Source organism: Oncorhynchus clarkii, chromosome 4, assembly GCF_045791955.1.
Source record: "Oncorhynchus clarkii lewisi isolate Uvic-CL-2024 chromosome 4, UVic_Ocla_1.0, whole genome shotgun sequence".
Taxonomy (NCBI): domain Eukaryota; kingdom Metazoa; phylum Chordata; class Actinopteri; order Salmoniformes; family Salmonidae; genus Oncorhynchus; species Oncorhynchus clarkii.
This window is the reverse complement of record NC_092150.1, coordinates 8,694,322-8,720,890: the sequence shown is the minus strand read 5'-3', so window position 1 is coordinate 8,720,890 and position 26,569 is coordinate 8,694,322. Positions and strand designations below refer to the sequence as shown.

General features: G+C 47.2%; 1 protein-coding gene across 1 annotated transcript in view; it reads right to left on the bottom strand.

Moving 5' to 3' along the window:
- LOC139406371 (unconventional myosin-IXAb-like) overlaps positions 1-26,569 on the bottom strand; it is a 263,450-nt gene that overhangs the window by 211,937 nt on the left and 24,944 nt on the right. The window lies entirely within an intron of this gene.

The window sequence follows — 26,569 nt, the reverse complement described above, 5'->3', positions numbered from 1 at the left end:
ACCGACCTGGCCCGGGTATCCTGGAAGGACATTGACCTCATCCCGTCAGTTGAGGATGCCTGGTCTTTCTTTAAAAGTAACTTCCTCACCATTTTAGATAAGCATGCTCCGTTCAAAAAATGCAGAACTAAGAACAGATATAGCCCCTGGTTCACTCCAGACCTGACTGCCCTCGACCAGCACAAAAACATCCTGTGGCGGACTGCACTAACATCGAACAGTCCCCGCGATATGCAACTGTTCAGGGAAGTCAGGAACCAATACACACAGTCAGTCAGGAAAGCTAAAGCCAACTTCTTCAGGCAGAAGTTTGCATCTTGTAGCTCCAACTCCAAAAAGTTCTGGGACACTGTGAAGTCCATGGAGAACAAGAGCACCTCCTCCCAGCTGCCCACTGCACTGAGGCTAGGTAACACGGTCACCACCGATAAATCCATGATTATCGAAAACTTCAACAAGCATTTCTCAACGGCTGGCCATGCCTTCCGCCTGGCTACTCCAACCTCGTCCAACAGCTCCCCCCCCCCCCCGCAGCTACTCGCCCAAGCCTCTCCAGGTTCTCCTTTACCCAAATCCAGATAGCAGATGTTCTGAAAGAGCTGCAAAACCTGGACCCGTACAAATCAGCTGGGCTTGACAATCTGGACCCTCTATTCCTGAAACTATCCGCCGCCATTGTCGCAACCCCTATTACCAGCCTGTTCAACCTCTCTTTCATATCGTCTGAGATCCCCAAGGATTGGAAAGCTGCCGCAGTCATCCCCCTCTTCAAAGGGGGCGACACCCTGGACCCAAACTGTTACAGACCAATATCCATCCTGCCCTGCCTATCTAAGGTCTTCGAAAGCCAAGTCAACAAACAGATCACTGACCATCTTGAATCCCACCGTACCTTCTCCGCTGTGCAATCTGGTTTCCGAGCCGGTCACGGGTGTACCTCAGCCACGCTCAAGGTACTAAACGATATCATAACCGCCATCGATAAAAGACAGTACTGTGCAGCCGTCTTCATAGACCTTGCCAAGGCTTTCGACTCTGTCAATCACCGTATTCTTATCGGCAGACTCAGTAGCCTCGGTTTTTCGGATGACTGCCTTGCCTGGTTCACCAATTACTTTGCAGACAGAGTTCAGTGTGTCAAATCGGAGGGCATGCTGTCCGGTCCTCTGGCAGTCTCTATGGGGGTGCCACAGGGTTCAATTCTCGGGCCGACTCTTTTCTCTGTATATATCAATGATGTTTCTCATGCTGCGGGCGATTCCCTGATCCACCTCTACGCAGACGACACCATTCTATATACTTCCGGCCCGTCCTTGGACACTGTGCTATCTAACCTCCAAACGAGCTTCAATGCCATACAGCACTCCTTCCGTGGCCTCCAACTGCTCTTAAACGCTAGTAAAACCAAATGCATGCTTTTCAACCGTTCGCTGCCTGCACCCGCACGCCTGACCAGCATCACCACCCTGGATGGTTCCGACCTTGAATATGTGGACATCTATAAGTACCTAGGTGTCTGGCTAGACTCTAAACTCTCCTTCCAGACCCATATCAAACATCTCCAATCGAAAATCAAATCAAGAGTCGGCTTTCTATTCCGCAACAAAGCCTCCTTCACTCACGCCGCCAAACTTACCCTAGTAAAACTGACTATCCTACCGATCCTCGACTTCGGCGATGTCATCTACAAAATTGCTTCCAACACTCTACTCAGCAAACTGGATGCAGTTTATCACAGTGCCATCCGTTTTGTCACTAAAGCACCTTATACCACCCACCACTGCGACTTGTATGCTCTAGTCGGCTGGCCCTCGCTACATATTCGTCGCCAGACCCACTGGCTCCAGGTCATCTACAAGTCCATGCTAGGTAAAGCTCCGCCTTATCTCAGTTCACTGGTTACGATGGCAACACCCATCCGTAGCACGCGCTCCAGCAGGTGTATCTCACTGATCATCCCTAAAGCCAACACCTCATTTGGCCGCCTTTCGTTCCAGTTCTCTGCTGCCTGTGATTGGAACGAATTGCAAAAATCGCTGAAGTTGGAGACTTTTATCTCCCTCACCAACTTCAAACATCTGCTATCTGAGCAGCTAACCGATCGCTGCAGCTGTACATAGTCTATTGGTAAATAGCCCACCCATTTTCACCTACCTCATCCCCATACTGTTTTTATTTATTTATTTTTCTGCTCTTTTGCACACCAATATCTCTATCTCTACCTTTACATAACCATCTGATCATTTATCACTCCAGTGTTAATCTGCATAATTGTAATTATTTGCCTACCTTCTCATGCCTTTTGCACACAATGTATATATAGACTCCCCTTTTTTCTACTGTGTTATTGACTTGTTAATTGTTTACTCCATGTGTAACTCTGTGTTGTCTGTTCACACTGCTATGCCTTATCTTGGCCAGGTCGCAGTTGCAAATGAGAACTTGTTCTCAACTAGCCTACCTGGTTAAATAAAGGTGAAATAAAAAAAATAAAAATAACCACTAGGCTACCTGCCACCTCTACACTCTAACCACTAGGCTACCTGCCACCTCTACACTCTAACCACTAGGCTACCTGCCACCTCTACACTCTAACCACTAGGCTACCTGCCACCTCTACACTCTAACCACTAGGCTACCTGCCGCCTCTACACTCTAACCACTAGGCTACCTGCCGCCTCTACACTCTAACCACTAGGCTACCTGCCGCCTCTACACTCTAACCACTAGGCTACCTGCCCCCTCTACACTCTAACCACTAGGCTACCTGCCGCCTCTACACTCTAACCACTAGGCTACCTGCCGCCTATACACTCTAACCACTAGGCTACCTGCCACCTCTACACTCTAACCCCAAGGCTACCTACCACCTCTACACTCTAACCCCAAGGCTACCTGCCGCCTCTACACTCTAACCCCTAGGCTGCCTGCCGCCTCTACACTCTAACCCCAAGGCTACCTGCCGCCTCTACACTCTAACCACTAGGCTACCTGCCGCCTCTACACTCTAACCACTAGGCTACCTGCCACCTCTACACTCTAACCACTAGGCTACCTGCCGCCTCTACACTCTAACCACTAGGCTACCTGCCGCCTCTACACTCTAACCACTAGGCTACCTGCCACCTCTACACTCTAACCACTAGGCTACCTGCCGCCTCTACACTCTAACCACTAGGCTACCTGCCGCCTCTACACTCTAACCACTAGGCTACCTGCCACCTCTACACTCTAACCACTAGGCTACCTGCCACCTCTACACTCTAACCCCAAGGCTACCTACGACCTCTACACTCTAACCCCAAGGCTACCTGCCGCCTCTACACTCAAACCCCTAGGCTGCCTGCCGCCTCTACACTCTAACCCCAAGGCTACCTGCCGCCTCTACACTCTAACCCCAAGGCTGCCTGCCGTCTCATATGCATGTGTTTTCCATATAGTTCCTTTTCCTTTTTCCTTACATCCAACCCCCTTTCCAGTTCCTGATTCTTTAATCCATCTGGTGCAAGTCTCATTTGCTTTTAATTACTTTTTTTTCCTGTTTCAGCAGTTCTGTTGAAATACTTGTGTGTGTGTGTGTGTGTGTGTGTGTGTCCATTAGTATCTGAGTGAGAGAGTCAGTGAGTTTCTGAGTGAAACAAAGTGTGTGGGATTCTTCCAAATCCACAAGCAAAAAGAAGAACATAGTGTGTTACAGATGTATAACAGTGTGTGTGTGTGTTACAGATGTATAACAGTGCACATGTGTGTGTTACAGGGGGAGAGAGAGAGAGAGAGAGAGAGAGAGAGAGAGAGAGAGGCAGAGAGAGAAGAGAGACAGAGACAGAGAGAGAGAGGAGAGAGACAGAGGAGAGAGACAGAGAGACAGAGGAGAGAGACAGAGAGACAGAGAGAGAGAGGGGGAGACAGAGAGAGGACAGAGAGGGAGGAGAGAGAGAGGAGAGAGACAGAGACAGAGAGAGGGGGAGAGAGACACACATACAGAGAGAGGACATAGAGGGGGGAGAGAGAGAGGAGAGAGACAGAGGAGAGAGACAGAGAGACAGAGGAGAGAGACAGAGAGAGAGGGGGGGAGAGAGGCAGAGAGAGGAGAGAGACAGAGACAAAGAGACAGAGAGAGGGGGGAGAGAGAGAGAGGACAGAGAGAGGAGAGAGACAGAGACAGAGAGACAGAGAGAGAGAGGAGAGAGACAGAGACAAAGAGAGAGAGGAGAGAGAGAGAGAGAGAGAGAGAGAGACAGAGAGAGAGACAGAGAGAGAGACAGAGAGAGACAGAGAGAGAGGCAGAGAGAGAGACAGAGAGAGAGACAGAGAGAGAGACAGAGAGAGAGAGAGAGAGAGAGAGAGAGGGGAGACAGAGAGAGAGAGAGACAGAGAGAGAGAGAGAGCGAGAGAGAGAGAGAGAGAGAGAGAGAGAGATCTCTGCCCTGGAAAACTGTTTATACTGGAGCTGAGACTCTGATCTTGCCAAAGTCAGTCAAGCAGACCAGATACCTGCTGGCAGACTGATCTGAACTCAGACGGCCCCTTCAGAACAAAAACACCATCTGATTACAATAGACGTCTGAAATGGCTCTCTATTCACTATATAGTGCATAGGGTGCCTGGTCAAAAGTAGTGCACTATATAGTGCATAGGGAGCCATTTGGGATAATAGCAACTCCCATTGTTGAGAGCCTTGGCATGTCCACGCCAACACAGAAAACAATGCTTCTACACGGGCCAGGAACGTAACACCAAAACATTGACAGTTGATACAATAGCTGAAGGAGTTGAGAGATAAAAGTACGGCATAGCTTGGGTAGGTAACGCTGTGTTTGTGTTGGTTATGACTTATGAACGGCATAGTTTAAGAAGTAGCCGGTAGCACTGAAGGATTACTCCCCGAGAGCTGAATTGGTAAACCCGGAAGAAAGACAACATACATTTTAGCGTATCATTATAAGGTCAAATCCTTCCAAATATATAAATAACTGAAGAAAATGAAAAAAAAAATGTCATGTGATATTCAATAAGGAATGGATTACAAAACACTCAAAACACTCAACACCAGAACAGGTTGTTTCAATAGGCCCCTTGGGGGTCAAGCATGGCGGTCGTAGTGTGGTGGCGTGTGTGATTATTCCGCCCTCAGGCCCTCGACGACTTGCCTGGGTCATGTGAGCAAGACGATAATCAAGTCTACATGAAAATGGTTCAAAAGCAATAAATATGAAGTTTTGGAACGGCCTGGTTAAAGTCCACACCTAATCCCAATTTGCAATGTTGTGGCAGGTCTTGAAACGAGTAGTTCAGGCTTGAAAACCCACAAATGTCACTGAGATGAAGCAATTCTGAATGCAAGAGTGGACCAGAATTCCACTACAGGAGGCATTTGGTTGCACTCAGTGCAGCTAAAGGTGGCACAACCAGTTACTGAGCGTAAGGGGGGGGGCATTATAACGTTCTAACACAGGGGAATTGGGCGTTGCATAACTTTGTTAATTAAATAAAGGAAATAAGGCTCCCTTTATATAATATTAGGTTTTGGTTGAAGATCTGATAACATTCAGTCTCAAAAATATATAAAAATAGAGAAAATCTGAAGAAAAAATACTATTTGACAGCACTGTACGTGTCTGTCTGTCTGTGTCTGTCTGTGTCTGTCTGTGTCTGGGTGTCTGTCTGTCTGTCTGACATGTGTCTGTCTCCATGTCTGTCTGTCTGACATGTGTCTGTCTCCATGTCTGTCTGACATGTGTCTGTCTCCATGTCTGTCTGACATGTGTCTGTCTCCATGTCTGTCTGTCTGATACGTGTCTGTCTGTCTCCGTGTCTGTCTGTCTGTCTGATATGTGTCTGTCTGTCTCCGTGTCTGTCTGTCTGATACGTGTCTGTCTCCGTGTCTGTCTGTCTGATACGTGTCTGTCTCCATGTCTGTCTCCATGTCTGTCTGTCTGACACATGTCTGTCTCCATGTCTGTCTGTCTGACACATGTCTGTCTCCATGTCTGTCTCCATGTCTGTCTGTCTGACATGTGTCTGTCTCCATGTCTGTCTGTCTGATACGTGTCTGTCTGTCTCCGTGTCTGTCTGTCTGTCTGATATGTGTCTGTCTGTCTCCGTGTCTGTCTGTCTGATACGTGTCTGTCTCCGTGTCTGTCTGTCTGATACGTGTCTGTCTCCATGTCTGTCTGTCTGATACGTGTCTGTCTCCATGTCTGTCTCCATGTCTGTCTGTCTGACACATGTCTGTCTCCATGTCTGTCTCCATGTCTGTCTGTCTGATACGTGTCTGTCTCCGTGTCTGTCTGTCTGATACGTGTCTGTCTCCGTGTCTGTCTGTCTGATACGTGTCTGTCTCCATGTCTGTCTGTCTGATACGTGTCTGTCTCCATGTCTGTCTCCATGTCTGTCTGTCTGACACATGTCTGTCTCCATGTCTGTCTCCATGTCTGTCTGTCTGATACGTGTCTGTCTCCGTGTCTGTCTGTCTGATACGTGTCTGTCTCCATGTCTGTCTGTCTGATACGTGTCTGTCTCCATGTCTGTCTCCATGTCTGTCTGTCTGACACATGTCTGTCTCCATGTCTGTCTGTCTGACACATGTCTGTCTCCATGTCTGTCTCCATGTCTGTCTGTCTGACATGTGTCTGTCTCCATGTCTGTCTGTCTGATACGTGTCTGTCTGTCTCCGTGTCTGTCTGTCTGTCTGATACGTGTCTGTCTCCGTGTCTGTCTGTCTGATACGAGTCTGTCTCCATGTCTGTCTGTCTGATATGTGTCTGTCTGTCTGTCTGATACGTGTCTGTCTGTCTCCGTGTCTGTCTGTCTGATACGTGTCTGTCTGTCTCCGTGTCTGTCTGTCTGATACGTGTCTGTCTCCATGTTTGTCTCTGTGTCTGTCTCCGTGTCTGTCTGTCTGATACGAGTCTGTCTCCATGTCTGTCTGTCTGATATGTGTCTGTCTGTCTGTCTGATACGTGTCTGTCTGTCTCCGTGTCTGTCTGTCTGATACGTGTCTGTCTGTCTCCGTGTCTGTCTGTCTGATAAGTGTCTGTCTCCATGTTTGTCTCTGTGTCTGTCTCCATGTCTGTCTGTCTGACACGTGTCTGTCTCTGTGTCTGTCTCCATGTCTGTCTGTCTGATACGTGTCTGTCTCCATGTCTGTCTCCGTGTCTGTCTCTGTGTCTGTCTCCGTGTCTGTCTCCGTGTCTGTCTGTCTGATACGTGTCTGTCTCATGTCTGTCTCCATGTCTGTCTGTCTGATACCTGTCTGTCTCCATGTCTGTCTCCATGTCTGTCTCATGTCTGTCTCCATGTCTGTCTCCATGTCTGTCTGTCTGACACGTGTCTGTCTCTGTGTCTGTCTCCATGTCTGTCTGTCTGTCTGACACGTGTCTGTCTCTGTGTCTCTGTCCACATATGGAGGGACCACGACTCTGGGTACAGCCCCATTCGTTTAAGAAACACAGCCTATTTTTACCACAGGGGGCGACCAGCCATCCCGAAGGAATGCACAGTTCCAACGAGAACAGAACAACTGGCTACTGTAAAACAGACCACATCCCAAAACCAACACACACACACACACACACACACAGACCACTCAGGACCTTACAGCACACTCACTGTGTCAATGTAACTCACGTCATCCTAAATAAAAACCTACAGACAATAACAACAGTGTCTAACACAGAGGCCATGGAGGTGTTTACTAGAAGGACGTACAAGGAAGAGTTCAAGGCACCGACTTGTTAAAGAGCTTTATGGAGTGACGGAAGTCACCGTTTCAAAGACATTCCTGGCCTATTGGTTTACAAGGGGGTTATTAAATGGTGACAGGCGACGGACCAGGGAAGGGGTACTGGTATACAGTAGCATGGTAAAGGGTCAAAGGTCACGGTGATTCTGAAAGGCAGGGAATGGTTCTAGTTGGACACATTTACCAGAATAAACAGAGTGATTTTGACCGCATTGAAAACTCATCAACATTTCACTAGCCCCTGAAACTGAATCCCCCCTCCCCACTTATTCTCCTCTTCATCAGATCTCTCTCACTCCCTCTTACGCCCCCCCCCCCCCCCTTTCATCTGAGCTCTATCCCACATACCAACCCAGAAACATAGAAGAGGAGAAAGGAGGAGAGAGGAGAGGAGAGGAGGAGAAAGGAGAGGAGAGGAGAAAGGAGAGGAGAGAAGAGGAGAAAGGAGGAGAAAGGAGGAGAGGAGAAGAGAGCAGAACAGAGGATGTCTCTCCTCTCTGCTGCTGCTGGGAGAGACAGTGGAAGTGATGCTGTTGGGAGAGACAGGACGTGATGCTGCTGCTGTTGGGAGAGATGAGGGAGTAAAGCTGCTGGGAGAGACAGGAAGTGATGCTGGGAGAGACAGGGGAAGTGATGCTGCTGCTGCTGGGAGAGACAGTGGAAGTGATGCTGTTGGGAGAGGCGAGGAAGTAAAGCTGCTGGGAGAGTTGGGGAAGTGATGCTGCTGCTGGGAGAGTTGGGGAAGTGATGCTGCTGCTGGAAGAGACAGGGGAAGTGATGCTGCTGCTGGGAGAGACAGGGGAAGTGGTGCTGCTGCTGGGAGAGACAGGGGAAGTGATGCTGCTGCTGGGAGAGACAGGGGAAGTGATGCTGCTGCTGGGAGAGACAGGGGAAGTGGTGCTGCTGCTGGGAGAGACGGGGGAAGTGATGCTGCTGCTGGGAGAGACAGGGGAAGTGATGCTGCTGCTGGGAGAGACAGGGGAAGTGATGCTGCTGCTGGGAGAGACGGGGGAAGTGATGCTGCTGCTGGGAGAGACAGGGGAAGTGATGTTGCTGCTGGGAGAGACAGGGGAAGTGATGCTGCTGCTGGGAGAGACAGGGGAAGTGATGCTGCTGCTGGGAGAGACAGGGGGAAGTGATGCTGCTGCTGGGAGAGACAGGGGAAGTGATGCTGCTGCTGGGAGAGACAGGGGAAGTGATGCTGCTGCTGGGAGAGACAGGGGGAAGTGGTGCTGCTGCTGGGAGAGACGGGGGAAGTGATGCTGCTGCTGGGAGAGACGGGGGAAGTGATGCTGCTGCTGGGAGAGACAGGGGAAGTGATGCTGCTGCTGGGAGAGACGGGGGAAGTGATGCTGCTGCTGGGAGAGACAGGGGAAGTGATGTTGCTGCTGGGAGAGACAGGGGAAGTGATGCTGCTGCTGGGAGAGACAGGGGAAGTGATGCTGCTGCTGGGAGAGACAGGGGGAAGTGATGCTGCTGGGAGAGACAGGGGAAGTGATGCTGCTGCTGGGAGAGACAGGGGGAAGTGATGCTGCTGCTGGGAGAGACAGGGGGAAGTGATGCTGTCAGAGGTACAGCTCTGGTTCTGTATAGTGCTATAGCTCATACATGGGGTCTATTACAGCTGCTATAGAATGGTCACGCACACGCACACACACACAGACGCACACACACAAAGACACATGCAGACACATGCAGACACACACAAAGACACATGCAGACACACACACACACACACACACAAAGACACATGCAGACACTTCCCTCTAAACGACATATCCTAGGGCCAGGCACACCAGCTGGTCTAGGGCTGTGTGTGGTGAAGAGACTGGTTCGACCACTCCACTGCGTTTCACTTCCCCCTCTCTAACCAATCAGAACAGGGGACAATCTCAATAGCACATCTGTGTGGTTCATTACACTGCCTTGTTTCAAAGGCTATTGACAGTTTGAATTTGACTGTATATAAAACGATTTGTTTGAGAGACCTTGTGTCGGGCCTGTTGAAACCTGACGGTTTCCTGAGTGTAGAAAGAGTTGTGTTTTACAAAGAAGTGCAGTGAATAAATACATGTTGATTCAGATTGTGTCATCTATTGTGTTCAACAGGCCCACTTTTCAATGACCCAGATGTTACCATTGAATCTGTGATTCAGAAACATGTGCACAAAAACCATTGAGGGTCACAGAACCCACTGTTGTTGCTTTTACCCCAGACGGAGTCTGTTGTGAGAAATATGAATCAATGTCTAGCCTGGCGAGTCTAGAAATATGAATCAATGTCTAGCCTGGCGAGTCTAGAAATATGAATCAATGTCTAGCCTGGCGAGTCTAGAAATATGAATCAATGTCTAGCCTGGCGAGTCTAGAAATATGAATCAATGTCTAGCCTGGCGAGTCTAGAAATATGAATCAATGTCTAGCCTGGCGAGTAAATATGAATCAATGTCTAGAAATATGAATCAATGTCTAGCCTGGCGAGTCTAGAAATATGAATCAATGTCTAGCCTGGCGAGTCTAGAAATATGAATCAATGTCTAGCCTGGAGAGTCTAGAAATATGAATCAATGCCTAGCCTGGAGAGTCTAGAAATATGAATCAATGTCTAGCCTGGAGAGTCTAGAAATATGAATCAATGCCTAGCCTGGAGAGTCTAGAAATATGAATCAATGTCTAGCCTGGCGAGTCTAGAAATATGAATCAATGTCTAGCCTGGAGAGTCTAGAAATATGAATCAATGTCTAGCCTGGCGAGTCTAGAAATATGAATCAATGTCTAGCCTGGCGTGTATAGAAATATGAATCAATGTCTAGCCTGGAGAGTCTAGAAATATGAATCAATGTCTAGCCTGGCGAGTCTAGAAATATGAATCAATGTCTAGCCTGGCGTGTATAGAAATATGAATCAATGTCTAGCCTGGCGTGTATAGAAATATGAATCAATGTCTAGCCTGGCATGTTTAGAAATATGAATCAATGTCTAGCCTGGCATGTTTAGAAATATGAATCAATGCCTTGCCTGGCGTGTATAGAAATATGAATCAATGTCTAGCCTGGCGAGTCTAGAAATATGAATCAATGTCTAGCCTGGCGAGTCTAGAAATATGAATCAATGCCTAGCCTGGAGAGTCTAGAAATATGAATCAATGTCTAGCCTGGCGAGTCTAGAAATATGAATCAATGTCTAGCCTGGCGTGTATAGAAATATGAATCAATGTCTGGCCTGGCGTATCTAGCTGGGCTTATCTGATCTGAAAAACCTGGAAACATGTTCTAGTTCAGACAGTGTGCCATGGTGTCAACTAGGCCCCCTTCTCTCCCTTTCCCTCTCGTTGTCTCTCCCTCTCTCCCTCTCGTTATCTCTCCCTCCCTATCTTTATCCCTCCCTCTCTCCCTCCGTCCCTCTCCCTCTCTTTATCCCTCCCTCCCTCCCTCTCCCTCTCTTTATCCCTCCCTCCCGTTATCTCTCCCTCCCTCCCGTTATCTCTCCCTTCCTCCTGTTATCCCTCCCTCCCTCCCGTTATCCCTCCCTCCCTCCTGTTATCTCTCCCTCCCTCCTGTTATCTCTCCCTCCCTCCCGTTATCTCCCCTCCCCCCCGTTATCTCTCCCTCCCGTTATCCCTCCCTTTATCCCTCCCTCACGTTATCTCTCCCTCCCTCCCTCTCTTTATCCCTCCCTCCCGTTATCTCTCCCTCCCTCCATCTCTCCCTCCCGTTATCCCTCCCTCCCGTTATCCCTCCCTCCCTCCCGTTATCCCTCCCTTTATCCATCCCTCCCGTTATCCCGCCCTCCCTCCCTCCCTCCTGTTCTCTCCCTCCCTCCCCTCTCCCTCCCTCCCGTTCTCTCTCTCCCTCCCTCCCTCCCGTTATCCCGCCCTCCCTCCCGTTATCCCTCCCTCCCGTTATCTCTCCCTCTATCCGTCCCTCACGTTATCTCTCCCTCCCTCCCTCTCTTTATCCCTCCCTCCCTCCCGTTATCTCTCCCTCCCTCCCGTTATCTCTCCCTCCCTCCATCTCTCCCTCCCGTTATCCCTCCCTCCCGTTATCCCTCCCTCCCTCCCGTTATCCCTCCCTTTATCCGTCCCTCACGTTATCTCTCCCTCCCTCACCCCCTCTCTTTATCCCTCCCTCCCTCCCGTTATCCCGCCCTCCCTCCCTCCCTCCTGTTCTCTCCCCTCCCCCCCTCTCCCTCCCTCCCGTTCTCTCTCCCTCCCTCCCGTTATCCCGCCCTCCCTCCCGTTATCCCTCCCTCCCGTTATCTCTCCCTCTATCCGTCCCTCACGTTATCTCTCCCTCCCTCCCTCTCTTTATCCCTCCCTCCCTCCCATTATCTCTCCCTCCCTCCCGTTATCTCTCCCTCCCTCCATCTCTCCCTCCCGTTATCCCTCCCTCCCGTTATCCCTCCCTCCCGTTATCCCTCCCTCCCTCCCGTTATCCCTCCCTTTATCCGTCCCTCACGTTATCTCTCCCTCCCTCACCCCCTCTCTTTATCCCTCCCTCCCTCCCTCCCGTTATCTCGCCCTCCCTCCCGTTATCTCTTCCTCCCTCCCGTTATCCCTCCCTCCCGTTATCCCTCCCTCCTGTTCTCTCCCTCCCTCCCTCCCGTTATCCCTCCCTCCCGTTATCCCTCCCTCCCTCCCTCCTGTTCTCTCCCTCCCTCCCCTCTCCCTCCCTCCCGTTCTCTCTCTCCCTCCCTCCCGTTATCCCGCCCTCCCTCCCTCCCTCCTGTTCTCTCCCTCCCTCCCCTCTCCCTCCCTCCCGTTCTCTCTCTCCCTCCCGTTATCCCGCCCTCCCTCCCGTTATCCCGCCCTCCCTCCCGTTATCCCTCCCTCCCGTTATCTCTCCCTCTATCCGTCCCTCACGTTATCTCTCCCTCCCTCCCTCTCTTTATCCCTCCCTCCCTCCCGTTATCTCTCCCTCCCTCCCGTTATCCCTCCCTCCCTCCCGTTATCTCTCCCTCCCTCCCGTTATCCCTCCCTCCCTCCTGTTCTCTCCCTCCCTCCCGTTATCCCTCCCTCCCTCCCTCCTGTTCTCTCCCTCCCTCCCCTCTCCCTCCCTCCCGTTATCTCTCTCTCCCTCCCTCCCGTTATCCCTCCCGTTATCCCTCCCTCCCGTTATCTCTCCCTCCCTCCCGTTATCTCTCCCTCCCTCCTTCCCGTTATCTCTCCCTCCCTCCCGTTATCTCTCCCTCCCTCCCGTTAACCCTCCCTCCCTCCCTCCTGTTCTCTCCCTCCCTCCCCTCTCCCTCCCTCCCTCCTGTTATCTCTCTCTCCCTCCCTCCCGTTATCCCTCCCTCCCGTTATCCCTCCCTCCCGTTATCTCTCCCTCCCTCCCTCCTGTTATCTCTCCCTCCCTCCCGTTATCTCGCCTTCCCTCCCTCTCTTTATCCCCCCCTCCCTCCCGTTATCTCTCCCTCCCTCCCGTTATCTCTCCCTCCCTCCCGTTATCTCTCCCTCCCTCCCGGTATCCCTCCCTCCCTCCCGTTATCTCTCCCTCCCTCCCGTTATCCCTCCCTCCCGTTATCCCTCCCTCCCTCCCGTTATCTCTCCCTCCCTCCCGTTATCTCTCCCTCCCTCCATCTCTCCCTCCCGTTATCCCTGCCTCGAGTTATCCCTCCCTCTCTCCCGTTATCCCTCCCTTTATCCGTCCCTCACGTTATCTCTCCCTCCCTCACCCCCTCTCTTTATCCCTCCCTCCCTCCCTCCTGTTCTCTCCCTTCCTCCCCTCTCCCTCCCTCCCGTTCTCTCTCCCTCCCTCCCGTTATCCCGCCCTCCCTCCCGTTATCCCTCCCTCCCGTTATCTCTCCCTCTATCCGTCCCTCACGTTATCTCTCCCTCCCTCCCTCTCTTTATCCCTCCCTCCCTCCCATTATCTCTCCCTCCCTCCCGTTATCTCTCCCTCCCTCCATCTCTCCCTCCCGTTATCCCTCCCTCCCGTTATCCCTCCCTCCCGTTATCCCTCCCTCCCTCCCTCCCGTTATCCCTCCCTTTATCCGTCCCTCACGTTATCTCTCCCTCCCTCACCCCCTCTCTTTATCCCTCCCTCCCTCCCTCCCGTTATCTCGCCCTCCCTCCCGTTATCTCTTCCTCCCTCCCGTTATCCCTCCCTCCCGTTATCCCTCCCTCCTGTTCTCTCCCTCCCTCCCTCCCGTTATCCCTCCCTCCCGTTATCCCTCCCTCCCTCCCTCCTGTTCTCTCCCTCCCTCCCCTCTCCCTCCCTCCCGTTCTCTCTCTCCCTCCCTCCCGTTATCCCGCCCTCCCTCCCTCCCTCCTGTTCTCTCCCTCCCTCCCCTCTCCCTCCCTCCCGTTCTCTCTCTCCCTCCCGTTATCCCGCCCTCCCTCCCGTTATCCCGCCCTCCCTCCCGTTATCCCTCCCTCCCGTTATCTCTCCCTCTATCCGTCCCTCACGTTATCTCTCCCTCCCTCCCTCTCTTTATCCCTCCCTCCCTCCCGTTATCTCTCCCTCCCTCCCGTTATCCCTCCCTCCCTCCCGTTATCTCTCCCTCCCTCCCGTTATCCCTCCCTCCCTCCTGTTCTCTCCCTCCCTCCCGTTATCCCTCCCTCCCTCCCTCCTGTTCTCTCCCTCCCTCCCCTCTCCCTCCCTCCCGTTATCTCTCTCTCCCTCCCTCCCGTTATCCCTCCCGTTATCCCTCCCTCCCGTTATCTCTCCCTCCCTCCCGTTATCTCTCCCTCCCTCCTTCCCGTTATCTCTCCCTCCCTCCCGTTATCTCTCCCTCCCTCCCGTTAACCCTCCCTCCCTCCCTCCTGTTCTCTCCCTCCCTCCCCTCTCCCTCCCTCCCTCCTGTTATCTCTCTCTCCCTCCCTCCCGTTATCCCTCCCTCCCTCCCGTTATCCCTCCCTCCCGTTATCCCTCCCTCCCGTTATCTCTCCCTCCCTCCCTCCTGTTATCTCTCCCTCCCTCCCGTTATCTCGCCTTCCCTCCCTCTCTTTATCCCCCCCTCCCTCCCGTTATCTCTCCCTCCCTCCCGTTATCTCTCCCTCCCTCCCGTTATCTCTCCCTCCCTCCCGGTATCCCTCCCTCCCTCCCGTTATCTCTCCCTCCCTCCCGTTATCCCTCCCTCCCGTTATCTCTCCCTCCCTCCCGTTATCCCTCCCTCCCTCCCGTTATCTCTCCCCCCTCCTGTTATCCTTCCCTCCCTCCTGTTCTCTCCATCCCTCCCGTTATCCCTCCCTCCCTCCCGTTATCCCTCCCTCCCTCCTGTTCTCTCCCTCCCTCCCGTTATCCCTCCCTCCCGTTCTCTCCCTCCCTCCCTCCCTCCCGTTATCTCCCTCTCTTTCTCTCCCTCCCTCTCCCTCTCTTTATCCCTCCCGTTATCTCCCTCTCTTTCTCTCCCTCCCTCTCCCTCTCTTTATCCCTCCCTCCCTCCCTCTCTTTATCCCTCCCTCTCCCTCTCTTTATCTCTCCCTCCCTAACCCATCTGTATCTCTCCCTCCCTCCCTAACCCATCTGTATCTCTCCCTCCCTAACCCATCTGTATCTCTCCCTTCCTCTCCATCTCTCCCTCCCTCCTTCTCCATCTCTCCCTCCCTAACCCATCTGTATCTCTCCCTCCCTCCCTAACCCATCTGTATCTCTCCCTCCCTCTCCCATCTTTCTCTCCATCCCTCCCTCTTTACATTTCCCTCTCTTTTATCTCCCTTTCTCCCTCTTTTCATCTCTCCCTCCCTCTCTTATCTCTATCTCCACCTACCTCCCTCTTTACATTTCGCTCTCTTTTATCTCCCTTTCTCCCTCTCTTTTCATCTCTCCCTCTCTCTCTTTAGCTCTCTCTAACTCTTTTCAGCGTTTCTTCCCTTGAGTATCGTGGCCCGCGCCATAACATACCGGCTCTTCGAGTCAGGCGTGGCACAACACGGTCCAGCAGACACCATTCTGGATCAATCATGTCAGTGTGATAGCCCTGTTCGTTCTTCTCAAGGCGTGGCACTACTGCACTAATTTCTCATTTTCGGTGACGGCACACTGTTTCTAGTAGAAATCATAACTACAGTCAAACACAGCTCCGGCATTTACTTTAATCTATACTGCAATTAGTATTCAGACCCCTTGAGGCACAAAGGAAGGAAGGAAGCTGTATTTGTTTCTGGATTCCAGTAAAACTGCTGGGTGACCATGACAACGAGCTATGGGTGTGTTGGGACTGGCCTATCAGAGATTAAGCAGCTTTGTTGGAGCCTGACAGGTGGTCCTTCAAAAGGTCACATAATGCTACACGCTCATTCTGAGCAGCAGAAACAAGAGACTTCTACAGACCTTACAATATGTTTAACTCAGATTTAAAACAAATTACCCTTCCCCTTTGAAAAATAAAAGAGTGTTTTACAATAGCACCAAAAGACAACTTTGATTGATGATAGCTAGCTAGGCTAACTGGATAAAGTATTAGCTTGATTGATGATAGCTAGCTAGGCTAACTGGATAAAGTATTAGCTTGATTGATGATAGCTAGCTAGGCTAACTGGATAAAGTATTAGCTTGATTGATGATAGCTAGCTAGGCTAACTGGATAAAGTTTGTGAGGTCACCGCTGCAGAGTGCAGATCCAATTCGCTAAGTCATTCCCAGATGGAACTGTCGTCCAATTAAAAGGCCTAATAGTTTTAATCTCATCTGAATATGATTGGCCGGTCACCAAGTTAGCAGGCCCAGATTAAATCAATCCCATTTTGCCAATCAATCAATTCCCTGCACTGGGCCATTTCATTCTAGCTGTGTATGTGTGGGTGTGGTGCATTTACCAAGTCTGTGGCACGTGGACATAAAGTTTGACTTACTTAGGTAACAGAGCCCAAGCCTGACTTTCACTGCACTGAACACTGAAATGAACACGCATAGGTAACTCTATACTAGGGATGGGGGGGTGGGGGGGGTGGATACAGCAGAGTATCGCAAAATTAATTCTGATAATATTATATTGATTATATGACTCCAAGTATCGATTCCCTTTATTTTGCTATGTAGTTAACGTAGCGCTAGTCGGCTATACCTGAGCCAAAACTCCAGGATTTCTATAGGTTGGCCTCAATCTTCTTTTTAAACGTTAAGCCAACATGTTTTCAGCTCCTTTTACTTACAAGGCTGATCAAAACTAGTTTTCTCATATGACTCTTTTGTCTCTCTGCAGCAGACATATAGTGTGAGCAAATATGTTTGGAATATCGAATTGCAATAAAAAAAAAAATCGGTAGAACGTATCGTATCGGCACCTTAAGCATCATGATAATAGCGTATAGTGAGGTCCCTGTCAATTCCAAGCCCGACTAAAACACCACCTCTTTGAAGAGATGAGATCTTACTGAACTCCCACACCGAGCAAGCAGTTCTCTCACATGAATAACTACACATCAACGCAACAGCGACCGTTGGAGAAGTCGACTGTGATAACACATTTGTTTCATTCTTGCCGGTTGCACAACATACACGCCTGAGTCTGATAAGAACCGTATACTCGGTAGAATTACAAAACAAAGATGATTGTGTACAGTACAGCCGAATAAGAGATTACATATCTTCAGTGATAACCCACCCCCTCAAAAAATATGAGCCGTGTTTTGTTGACACAACAAATGGATAAGTGTCCAGAAATCAGACTTCAACCATCTTGTAGAAGAGCAACGAGACCGAGAGGACGGCTAAGGGAGACAACGATGCAGTATTGAATAAACATTGTCCAGTCTATTTCCTGTCGAAGCTATGCTAACGTAACAATTGTTAGTACACTATCTGCTACGTTACATGTATACTGTACGTTTTCCCGAGAGGGACAAAAGGGGAATGTTACAAAGAGAGAGAGAGAGGCGGGATGAGTATAATCCAAGGGACAGACGTTGGACTCCCGTTGGAGAGCGTGTGGTGTGCTAGGGATATGGCTAACGGAGAGATGTGCTAACAAGAACACATGAGAACGGAGGTAAATGATTAGCCAAAACCAGGCTAACGCTAGCACTCACAGAGACAGCCTGTTTTGCTTTGTCCAATCTTATGAAATGGGGAGCACTTAGCTATCCTAGATGGGAGGGGTTGAGGGTAGCAGAAGGCTGGGACCAAAAAACTAACTAAAGATAACTAATGTAAAATACACTGTGTCTGTAAAAATGTATATAGTATGTATAAACAGGAAGTAGAAGCCTAAGTATTGTTGTTCATTATTTTACTCCAATTATGGGAGAGGTGGTGAAAAATAATGAAGAAGAAGAAGAAGGAACTTATATTTAAAAAAAAAAATATATATATATATATATATATATATATATATATATATATGGGGGATTGGAATTCATGCAGACAATTACATTGATAGACGCCACAATCTACAATATTAAAGCTGATTATGAAACCATGTGGACTGTATGTTCACCAACAATAGCTGGCAACAAAGAAGGAAACATGATCATTCACTGACCAAGCACCAAGCACTCCCTAGCGCACCCGAGGTAATAGGGTCAATAAAACCCCTCTTGTCCTCTGTAAGAACTCTGTACTGTAGGAGAGATTTGATATGTCTTATTCTAAGAGATTTGGGATTTATTGTATTTTTTAAAGTCAGCAGATGCTTAAAAGTGCTTTACAGAAACCCAGCCTAAAACACCAAATAACAAGCAATGCAGAAAAATGTAGGCTAGAAATGCAGGAACCTAGGAAGAAACCTAGAGAGTAACCAGGCTCTGAGGTGTTTCCACAGCAGTCTGCAGCGATACGCCATTCCATCTGGTTTGTGCAAAGTGGGACCATCATGTGTTTTTCCAACAGGATAATGACCCAAAACACACCTCCAGGCTGTGTAAGGGCTATTTGACCAAGAAGGAGAGTGACGAATTGCTGAATTAGATGACAATCACCCAACCTCAACCCAATTAAGATGGCTTTGGGATGAGTTGGACCGCAGAGTGAAGGAAAAGCAGCCAACAAGTGCTCAGCGTATGTGGGAACTCCTTCAAGACTGTTGGAAAAGCATTCCAGGTGAAGCTGGTTGAGAGAATGCCAAGAGTGTGCAAAGCTGTCATCAAGGCAAAGGGTGGCTACATTGAAGAATCTTAAATATAAAATATATTTTGATTTGTTTAACACTTCTTTGGTTACTACATGATTCCATATGTGTTATTTCTTAGTTCTGATGTCTTCACTATTATTCTACAATGTAGAAAATAGTAAAAATAAAGAAAAACCCTGGAAATGAGTAGGTGTGTCCAAACTTTACTGGTACTGTGTGTATATACATATATATATATTTCTGTTCCATTTAGCCTGGAAACCGAAGTAGCGGGCATACCCACTGATCAGATAAAGAAGAGTAATGTGGCATCAGCAAAAGATGAAGTTGACCCACAGTACACTGTAATAGAATGTGAAGTGGGGGGGGGCACACACTGCTCTGCAGGACAGGGGGAGGGAGAGAGCCATAGCCAGAGAGTGAGAGAGAGCGATGGAGGAGAGAGAGAGAGAGAGAGAGAGAGAGAGAGAGAGAGGATAGAGAGAGAGAGAGAGAGAGGAGAGAGAGAGAGAGAGAGAGGATAGAGAGAAAGAGAGAGAGAGAGGATAGAGAGAAAGAGAGAGAGAGAGGATAGAGAGAAAGAGAGAGAGAGAGAGAGAGAGAGAGAGAGAGAGAGAGAGAGGATAGAGAGAGAGAGAGAGAGAGGATAGAGAGAAAGAGAGAGAGAGAGGATAGAGAGAAAGAGAGAGAGAGAGAGGATAGAGAGAAAGAGAGAGAGAGAGAGGATAGAGAGAGGATAGAGAGAGAGAGAGAGAGAGGATAGAGAGAGAGAGAGAGAGAGAGAGGATAGAGAGAGGATAGAGAGAGGATAGAGAGAGGGGGGGGTGGATAAAGAGAGAGAGGGGGGAGAGGATAGAGAGAGAGATGGGGAGAGGATAGAAGTGTATGTGTGGATAGGTTCATTTAAAAATATATATATATTTAACTAGGTACGTCAGTTAAGAACAAAATCTTATTTACAATGAGGGCCTAGGAACAGTGGGTTTAACTGCCTTGTTCAGGGGCAAAACGACAGATTTACACCTCGTCAGCTCGGGGATTCGATCTAGCAACCTTTCGGTTACTGGCCCCAACGCTCTAACCACTAGGCTTCCTGTTGCCTCATGTGCACGTTCAATGTAAAGAGTAGTATATGAACACCCTTAACAAGCACCACCAGGAAGTAGTTAGCATCAGCAGCACAAGCCTCAGCTGACAGAAAACTCTCCAAAAAAACTCCAACATACAACCAACGACACTGGGCGATAAGCAATCTCACAGTGCAAACAATTAATATTATCCCAGGGCACTCCAACATCAGCAGCTAGTTATACATTAACTAGAGCCGTCAGAGGAGCATTCGACTAAGGCAAACAGGCCTGTAATTGGCATGACTATAATGGAGGCCGGACAGAAGAGTCACTCTAGTAGTTGTAAATCGGTGACCTTTTTTACCCCAAACTGCTTTCCACTCTGATCCAGCTCAGTGGGGCAAAGAATGTCAAGCCTCAAGGTTATATTTGTAACCTTTATCTAGGCAAGTCAGTTAGGAACAAATTCTTATTTACACGATGATAGCCAAGGAACAGTGGGTTAACTGTCTTGTTTTCGGGCAGAACCACAGATTTTTTTTTACCTTATCAGCTCGGAGATTCGATCTAGCAACTGTTCAGTTACTGGCCCAACGCTTTAACCACTAGGTCACCTGCTACCCCAAGTTTCCCATGGGTATTCACAGTCAGCCCCTGATACCTCCTAGAGTAGGGTGAAGTTGCCCCCTGAGTTAGGATTGGGGGAGGGGAAGCTGATCCTAGATCATGGGAAACTAGGGCTGGGCGGTAGACCGTATTTCACTATGTACCGGTATTGATGGATCGTTTTGTGTTTTTACTTAAACTTTTATAACGGTATTTCAACGTTTGGTTTGTTAAATGTGATACACCACTCTGGCGTGTTTAAATGTCTGTTTTTATACTTTACTCCGTTTACTACCGGAGTAGTCCCACTCTTTCTTCTCTTGCATGCCTCTTCCTAAGGTCATATAAAACATAAAATACCGTCATAAATGTGAAGAAAAATGGTACTATGATATTTTGGCCATATGGCCTAGCCCTAGAGGAAACCCGAAGCGATACATTCTCCACTTCATACTGCTGCTGTCTATCAAAGGGAGACCTGGATGTTCAGCTGGTTAACGGGACCAATTGAATGTCATTACTACCGACTACTTTATTCAAGGTTTGTTATCTTCTACCTAGAAAACAGGAAGTTGTTATATTTTACCTAGAAAACAGGAAGTTGTTATCTTCTACCTAGAAAACAGGAAGTTGTTATATTTTACCTATAAAAACGTGAAGTTGTTATATTTTACCTATAAAAGGGGAAGTTATCTTTTACCTGTAAAACGGAAAGTTGTTATCTTTTACCTATAAAACGAGAAGTTGTCATCGTCTACCTATAGAACAGGAAGTTGCCATCTTCTACCTATAGAACAGGAAGTTGCCATCTTCTACCTATAGAACAGGAAGTTGTCATCGTCTACCTATAGAACAGGAAGTTGCCATCTTCTACCTATAGAACAGGAAGTTGTCATCGTCTACCTTTAGAACAAGAACGTGTCATCTTCTACCTATAGAACAGGAAGTTGTTATCGTCTACCTATAGAACAGGAAGTAGGCCTAGAAGACCAATTGGCTAGAAGAGCACACAGTCAGGTTAACTGTTATTGAGTTATTCTTTTTTTTACAGTACTTTAATTGTAAGGAATGTGGTTTCTTCTAAAAGAGAGATCAAATCAACTTAATGATTTGTTCACTAATGTATTGCTCTTCCTGCTCAGTTTTACAGTCTAATATGGCTCAATGAGTCTGCTTGTTCTATTGACAGAGATGCCATCATCAGAGAGATAGTGGACATGCCTGCTCTGAGACAGATACAAGGTCCTGGTGTTGCTCCCTTTCCCTTCCCCCTCTTCCTCCACACAGAAGCTCAGCAGTTCAGTTCCCACCTGTCAGCAAGGTGATTGATGAACAAACATGTTTACAATTATCCTTACTCTTATCAAAACAGGTTTTTAGATAAAAGAGCAGCCACATTGGCATTGAGAGCCTGAGAGGTGTTCAGATTCACCTATGTCAAATATCTACTGGTTCACACGAGGTCAGTGACTTATTACTCGAGGATGCTAACAGCGGGAAATAAGCCTTAGACAACAACAGTTATGCGCTAACAAGATCCATCACAAGGTTCCCAGACATTTTAAAACTGTACGTTTTTGTCTATTCTCTTTCAACAGAAGATCTCCGGGAAGATTGAACCCAAATAAGGTCTTGTAAAAACAGATTTATGATTTCCTGTATCCCCTATCCCCAACTTACCATATACAGTGGGGCAAAAAAGTATTTAGTCAGCCACCAATTGTGCAAGTTCTCCCACTTAAAAAGATGAGAGAGGCCTGTAATTTTCATCATAGGTACACTTCAACTGTGACAGACAAAATGAGAAAAAAAAAATCCAGAAAATCACATTGTATGATTTTTATATGAATTTATTTGCAAATTATTGCACAATTGGTGGCTGACTAAATACTTTTTTGCCCCACTGTATAGGCCTGCTTAACTGCATTAGGTCCACATGTCATTTCCATGGTGAGAGAGTGCACATTTTACCATGACCTCAGCGTATGCGCAGTAGTGTTGGTGTGTCGTGACTCATGGCAGACAAAATGGCCACTGAAAAACAAACCCTCTGGGCTGAAAACTCGACAGAGGTCCCCATCGCAACCAATCAAATAAACAGTCACAAGCACTGAGAAGCCGTCACAACTCAGACACACAGTACCAGTCAAAAATTTGGACACACCTACTCATTCAAGGGTTTTTCTTTATTTTGACTGTTTTCTATATTGTAGAATAATAGTGAAGACATCAAAACTATGAAATAACACATATGGAATCATGTAGTACCCAAGAAAGTGTTTAACAAATCAAAATATATTTTACATTTGAGATTCTTCAATGTAGCCACCCTTTGCCTTGATGACAGCTTTGCACACTCTTGGCATTCTCTCAGCCAGCTTCATGAGGTAGTCACCTGGAATGCATTTCAATTAACAGGTGTGCCTTGTTAAAAGTTAATTTGTGGAATTTCTTTCCCTCTTAATGTGTTTGAGCCAATAGGTTGTATTGTGACAAGGTATACAGAAGACAGCCCTATTTGGTAAAACACCAAGTCCATATTATGGCAAGAACAGCTCAAATAAGCAAAGAGAAATGACAGTCGATCATTACTTTAACCTCTCTGGGATATGTGGACCTGGCCAAAAGCCAGTGAAAATGCAGAGCACCAAATTCTAATAAATTACTATAAAAATATAACTTTCATGAAATCACACATGTAAGATACCAAATTAAAGCTACACTTGTTGTGAATCCAGCCAACATGTTAGATTTCAAAAATGCTATTCGGCGAAAGCAAACAATGCTATTATCTGAGGATAGCACCTCCGTAAACAAAGAAAGAGAAGCATATTTCAATCCTGCAGGCGAGACACAAAACTCAGAAATAAAAATATAATTCATGTCTTACCTTTGACGAGCTTCTTTTGTTGGCACTCCGATATGTCCCAGAAACATCACAAATGGTCCTTTTGTTCGATTACTTCCGTCGATATATATCCAAAATGTCCATTTATTTGGTGCGTTTGATCCAGAAAAACACTGGTTCCAACTTGCGCAACGTGACTACAAAATATCTCAAAAGTTACCGGTAAACTTTGCCAAAACATTTTAAACTACTTTTGTAATACAACTTTAGGTATTTTTTAACGTAAATAATCAATCAAATTTAAGAAGGGATGATCTGTGTTCAATACAGGAGGGAAACAAACGCGCCTCTATCTAACAGTACACTACAAGTGACCCTCGTTTTGAACAGGGCTACTTCTTCATCACACAAAGGAATAAAATCAACCAATTTCTAAAGACTGGTGACATCCAGTGGAAGCGGTAGGAACTGCAAGAAAGTCCCTTAGAAATCTGGTTTCCCAATGAAAACCCATTGAAAAGAGAGTGACCACAAAAAAAAAGATCTGAATAGTTTGTCCTTCTAAATAAGTTATGTTATACTCACAGACATGATTCAAACAGTTTCAGAAACTTCAGAGTGTTTTCTATCCAAATCTACTAATAATATGCATATCTTATCTTCTGGGGATGAGTAGCAGTCAGTTGAATTTGGGCATGCATTTCATCCGGACGTGAAAATACTGCCCGTCACCAAGAAGTTAAGGCATGAAGGTCAGTCAATGTGGAACATTTCAAGAACTTTGAATGTTTCTTCAAGTGCAGTCGCAAAAACCATCAAGAACTATGATGAAACTGGCTCTCATGAGGACCGCCACAGGAAAGGAAGACCTTGAGTTACCTCTGCTGCAGATAAGTTCATTAGAGTTACCAGCCTCAGAAATTGCAACCCAAATAAATGCTTCAGAGTTCAAGTAACAGACACATCTCCTACATCAACTGTTCAGAAGAGACTGCGTGAACATCTGCATTCATGGTTGAATTGCTGCAAAGAAACCACTACTAAAGGACACCAACAAGAAGAAGAGACTTGCTTGGGCCAAGAAACAAGAGCAATGGATATTATACCGGTGGAAATCTATCCTTTTGGTCTGATGAGTCCAAATGTGAGATTTTTGGTTCCAGAAGTGAGATGTGAGACGCAGAGTGAACGGATGATCTTCACATGTGTGGTTCCCACCGTGAAGCATGGAGGAGGAGGAGGTGTGATGGTGCTTTGCTGGTGACACCGTCTTTGATTTATTTTGAATTCAAGGCACACTTAACCAGCATGGCTACCACAGCATTCTGCAGAGGTAAGCCATCCCATCTGCTTTGCGCTTAGTGGGACTATCATTTGCTTTTCAACACGACATTGACCCAGCAGGCTGTGTACGGGCTACTTGACCAAGAAGCAGAGTGATGGAGTGCTGCATCAGATGACCTGGCCTCCACAATCACCTGACCTCAACCCAATTGAGATAGTTTGGGATGAGTTGGACCACAGATTGAAGGACAAGCAGCCAACAAGTGCTCAGAAGCTGGTTGAGAGAATGCCAATAGTGTGCAAAGCTGTCATCAAGGCAAAGGGTGGCTACTTTTTTGGCTACACTTTTTTGGTTACAACATGATTCCTTCCGTATGTGTTATTTCATAGTTCTGATGTCTTCACTATTATTCTACAATGTAGAAAATAGTACAAATAAAGAAAAACCCTTGAATGAGTAGGTGTGTCCAAACTTTGACCGGTACTGTATGTAAAATGAGTTTGCCCTTTAGTAGTCATTCGCCTTTTCATACATCCAAATCAAAACGCTAATCCAAAATCCATAATTGACTCTGAATCCCATCTGTATTAGGCAATGGTGCATTAGGTTTTCAAACACTATAAAATGTCCAAGCACAGATCCTAGGTCAATAATATACGCGTCAACTCATATGTTGCAATAGCAGATAAATATAGGTTCTACCATGTCGAGACGACCCAATCTGGAATACAAAACATGACTACAATCCACAGTGACATGCTTCGTCTCATGCTTAATATACATACTGCTGCTAGTGAAACAACCTATTTACAGGGCTTTCATAATGCACTTCCTCTTTGTAACCATGACATATCATCCCCCCCCCCCCCCCCCCCCCCCCACACTTCCCAATGCCTCACAGTCAGCAAGCTGCCAATCATTTGTCTCATTTACAGTTACTTTAAGTCTCAAGGAGGTGTCCCTGCATGAGGGCAAGGATGGGGTAAAGAGGGATGAGACAGTGATTTCATCATAGCCTTAATTACAATTATCATGCTAGCATGGGGCTGAGCTGGTAACTGCAAGTTTACCATCCTTACATATACTTACATATCCCATCCTTACATATCCTTACATATCCCATCCTTACATATCCTTACATATCCCATCCTTACATATCCTTACATATCCTTACATATCCCATCTTTACATATCCTTACATATCCCATCCTTACATATCCTTACATATCCTTACATATCCTTACATATCCCATCCTTACATATCCTTACATATCCTATCCTTACATATCCTAACATATCCTTACATATACAATCCTTACATATCCGTACATATACAATCCTTACATATCCTTACATATCCTTACATATCCTTACATATCCTTACATATCCTTACATATCCAATCCTTACATATCCTTACATATCCTTACATATACAATCCTTACATATCCGTACATATACAATCCTTACATATCCTTACATATACAATCCTTACATATCCTTACATATACAATCCTTACATATTGTCACGCCCTGGTCGAAGTATTTTGTGTTTATCTTCATGTATTGTGGTGTGTTTTGTCTTGGGGTTTTGGTGTGTATGTATTGGGATTGTAGCTAGTGGGGTGATCTAGCAAAGTCTATGGCTGTCTGGAGTGGTTCTCAATCAGAGGCAGGTGTTTATCGTTGTCTCTGATTGGGAACCATATTTAGGCAGCCATATTCTTTGAGTTTGTCGTGGGTGATTGTCCTTAGTGTCCTTGTTCCTGTCTTTGTTAGTTTACACAAGTATAGGCTGTTTTCGTTTCGTTCATTACGTTCTTTTGTTTTGTAGTGTTTGTATTAATTTATGTTTACGTTTGTTCATTAAACATGGATCGCAATCTACACGCTGCATTTTGGTCCGATCCTTGTTCCACCTCTTCGTCAGATGGGGAGATAGAAGAAAGCCGTTACACATATACTATCCTTACATATCCTTACATATCCTATCCTTACATTTACTAT